The following is a 4,714-nucleotide window of genomic DNA, read 5'->3' as shown; positions in this document are numbered from 1 at the left end:
TTAAAAGAGTTAGTCAATGGATTTTACCTATATTAGAGCCATACGTTTCGACTCTCCCATCTCTTAGATCTCTTAGGTAAATGGGGCAGCTTCGTCTCCAATGCCCTTTCTCTTGGCAATAAAAGCAAATTGACTCTTTTGGAACATGACATGGAACTACTTCAGACATTGCCTTTCTCTTATGATCAAATTTTTCGATCATAGCATGTCTTTCGTTGCCATTGTCTATATCCATTTAGGTCTTGAAGACAGATTCACCAATCAACTTTGCTTTTCTATTGCGCCAAACCATTTCTGATTCAGCAGCAATAAGCATATAGGTGAGATCTATAAGGGTCACGTCGCGGTTCATCATATAGTACTCTCTTACGAACTCACTATATGAGTTAGGAAGTGACTGAAGAACCCAATCAACAGCCATTTCCTCACAGACAACGGATCCTAACATTCTTAACCTATCAATGTGTGACTTCATCCCTAGGACGTGTGCACACACCGACTTTCCATCTTTATGTTTACTTGCCAAAAGGGCTTGAGTGATCTTGAACTTTTCAAGCCTTTGAACTTGTGGGTTAAGGAGAATAATTTGAGGAGGAGGATGAAGTGAAGTATGATCTCTTGTTCCTCGATCGAATCGTGGAATATCATCTTCATGTGGAATGCTTGTTCCACGGGATTTGGGAAGACCATAGTTGTCGAACTTTGACATCTACAAAACGGGAGAAAAATAAATTCAAGTTAGTTGATAGATTGAGTCCTTAGTAAATCACCCAAATGAATTACTAAGGCTAGGACCCAACACAATATGCTACAACTCGGGAGAGGGATGCCGTAACCCTAATTGCAGAATATTTAAAGGTAAGTGAATGACGATTCACAAATTTCCACCACGAAAAAACGAAAAGGAATTTAAGTTTTAAATCTATGAAAACTCCTAGATCCTTTGAGATTCATTGAACTTTCAATGGCATGTTTAAATCTCGATATGCCCCTCTTGTTTGTGACTGGGATGCCGAGGATCACAAAGCGGTTGTGAATAACCATGCAAACTTACATGGTGCCCCCACATGTTACAGTCACCTATTCGATGTGCCGGTAAACCACACACGCTCCACCGAACTATGACAAACATTGATTCACCCTTTGCTACCTTTGCTTAGAACCATTTAGTGTGCCGGTAAACCACACACGCTCCACTAAAGTCTTCGCAAGGGCACAAAGTGTAATTTCATGGAATTGCATCAATTTACTTTTGCCTAAGTAACTAAGATTGGGAATTTAAAAACATTTAGTTACTTTAGTAATTCATTATACTTATGATGGAAGGTTTCGTCCTATCCTACCTGTTCGGCTAACGACCCTCCACTAGTCAAGAGTGCGGTGGGTAAGAGTGGATACCCATTCAATCGCCATTTTATAGGCAATTTCCTTAAACACCCCTTATAGTCTAGCTTCGTGAATGAGGCTTACTAACGGTAAGACTGACTTTTACTCATAAATATATATAATGTTAGACTTTTAATGTTATATATAGTATAGGGTGTATTTTATACTTTCAAAATAGTAGGTGGTCTAATTTAACAGTTATACTTTTAATTCAATTAAATTGTAAACCTAAACTTTTATGGATTTATTAAACCTCTTTTAATTATACACCTTAATTAATTAATAAAACCATAAGGGTGTAATTTGAACTTTTTCAAAACAATACTAGGGTTTTAGAATTTAACATTCTTAATTAAACTTTTAATCAACATTTAAATTCCAAAACTTGAGGGCAAGTTTTGAAACATTTCAAAACATTAGGGTTTAGAATTTAAATATACATCAAATTAAACAATTAATCAAAATTTAAATTCCAAAACTTGAGGGCAAGTTTTGAAACCTTTTTTCAAAACATTAGGGTTTCAACTATTTAAATTTCAAAACAACAAAACTTTTGGGTTCAAATTTAAACTATAAAACCTAAAGGGGAAAATATGAAACTTTTCATAACAACAAGGATCAAATAATAAATAATCTAAATTAACATTTAATCACATAATTATCCATATTTGATTTATTTAATGATTTCTTGCAAAACAATTTACCAATTTAATCAAAATAATTAATCAATTATCACATAAGGAAACAATTATCTTATTAATTGATAAATATCTTCAATTAGATCAAGAATATAGTCAAATATATCATAAAATCGGATTTATATTGATCTAATATGATAAGGTAATTATCCCAAAGCAAAAACAGCAAGAAATCCCGAGATATGCTCCATCTAACGAGTTGACTCGTCGAGTCTGCATGGACTCGGCGACTTCAGCTATGGACTCGGCGAGTCTAGCCTCCAGAAACCAAAAAACGAATTTTTCAAACATATCAAGCATCAATACAATAGAAACCAGGCTAGGCTCTGATACCACTGATGGGTTTTGGACCTAAGAACTCCTATGTGCTCATACAAACCCTAATGCTTGGATCTAGGTTTCTCCATTGTACATGCTTTGAATCCAAGACTATAAACCCTAATTCTAGCATATGGAAATCGATATTAACATATAATTAGGTTTATGATATTACCTTGATTGTTATGTAGCAATAACAATCCCAATTCCTCCTTGAATTGACTTTGGAAGGCTTAGAGTCACAAGTGTCACTCCTCTAATGGCTCACATACACCATAAGCAAGAGGATGAAGAGGAGAGAGGATGGAGGCTGCCAAAACCGTGTGAAAACCCTAGCAAGATGCTTAGCCACGTTGTTGGTCCTTAAGGGATCTATATATAGTGAGGCAATTAGGGTTATCTAACAAGGAAACCCTAATTTGGATGCTTAAGCCCTAAGCAACCCATGGAGCCCTTTCCATAAGGCCTTGGACGATTTCATATGGGCTTCCCCCATAGAATTTGTCCACCTTATAATAAAAGGCAATCCATGGCCCAAATTGCAATTATCTTATAATTACAATTTCAGTCCCTTAAGTTTAATTAATCTCTTTTAGTCACAAAACTAATTACCAATTAATTATTGACTAATATTAATTAAACAATATGATTTCTCCTTTAATATATTATTCTCATAATATATCAATAAATCATATTTAATCCTTTCTCTCCATAATTCATCCTATCAAGTTGCTTTGGTGAAGGCAACCTAAAAGGACCATGCACCATCGGATCAAGTACATACCAAAATAGTTATGGACTTAGACACTAATCCAACATAGTCTACCTTCCAAAGATAAGGATTTTCCAAAAGCCAACTCAAGTCAAAATCAAAATCAAACTTAGTTGACCTCCATGTCGTGGCCAACCTTGGCCACACTATGGCCCATGGGTCTAAACCTGATCCAGATCCAAGTCACAGAACTTAACAAGCCATCAGCAAATCCTCCATGTTGTGGCCTTCCTTGGCCACACTGTAGACATAATATGACAAAAGGGTTGACTGGTCCCTACTCGCCATGTCATGACGGCCTAGTACCATGTCGTGGGGAAAGGTATGATTAGCTAAATCGAGTTAAGCTGCTTTTAACTCAAAACCAAAGGCTCAAAAACCCAGATCTATTCCTTCTTAATCCCTTAATGGATAAATTTCCAACTTTATCCATTAAGACAAGATCTTTAGTCAAAGGACTAATAAAGGCAAAATCATGACATAGGCTTAACCATTAAGCACTTTTCCTCAATGTCCTTGTCCCAACCAGCTGCAGAAGAGTTTCTAATACCAAATCTAGCATAAACTTGGGTGCTTTATCGACATGCATGTCCAATGTCTGTCTAGATTCCATTTTTGTTCAAAAATCAGCAAAAAGGTTACCAAAAACTCATGGAAGGCTAAGAATCCAAATCAAAGTCTATATCTACAAGATATATTGCTCATCAGACTCTTGAGAGGGTGATGGAGGCTGGTAATGAACCCTAGAAATAGTTTGAAGTGGTTTAAATACGAAGAAAACCCTAAAAGAATCATGGGCTTGGGCCAGAACAGTTGCCATGCCATGGCAACTCTTGGCCATGCCATGGTAGCTCAATAAAATACAAGTGTCATTTATTTGAGGCCACGTTGTGGGAATCCTTGCTCCACGTCGTGGCATAGAGTTTTACCCAAAAACTCCATCTTTATCCCTAGAGAATAAAAAACTAAATTATGCTAGAACACGAGTGTTACAACAATGCTACTGATTAAATAAATAGTGATAGTAAACTCGAACTCCAGGAATCGAGTTCATACTTCTTTTATCAAACTTAAAACATAATGAATAAGAAAGTAGTACACACATAACAATAAAGGAATACTAAGATAATGTTGCCCTTGTACCAACAATGGATTTTTTTTGAGATATTAATAAGAATACACCTTCTCATTAAAATCAAAATCCCAGGATCAGATCTAGTTACTAAACTATTGAATCTTATTACCAGAATGTTAAGGGACGGAGTAATACATACTAAGATAGAGTAAGAATACAACAAGAGTTGACTTACCAAACTCGACAAATTATTTTCAAGTATACAAAATTTGTGGACTAACCAAAATTATGTTGACCTTTCAAAACTCACATGTATTCCTAGGACACCAATGCAGACAGTCGACCTTTCCGCGACCAGGATGAGGGTGTGACAGTTTAGTAGGGTATTATCGGAAATTTATTATGGATTTCTCCAAGATCACATTTCCTTTGACCTGATTGACAAAGAAGAATATCACTTTTCAG

Source organism: Lactuca sativa, chromosome 4 (assembly GCF_002870075.4).
Source record: "Lactuca sativa cultivar Salinas chromosome 4, Lsat_Salinas_v11, whole genome shotgun sequence".
In the NCBI taxonomy this organism is placed as follows: domain Eukaryota; kingdom Viridiplantae; phylum Streptophyta; class Magnoliopsida; order Asterales; family Asteraceae; genus Lactuca; species Lactuca sativa.
The sequence above is the reverse complement of the archived record's forward strand: the minus strand, read 5'-3'. Positions refer to the sequence as shown.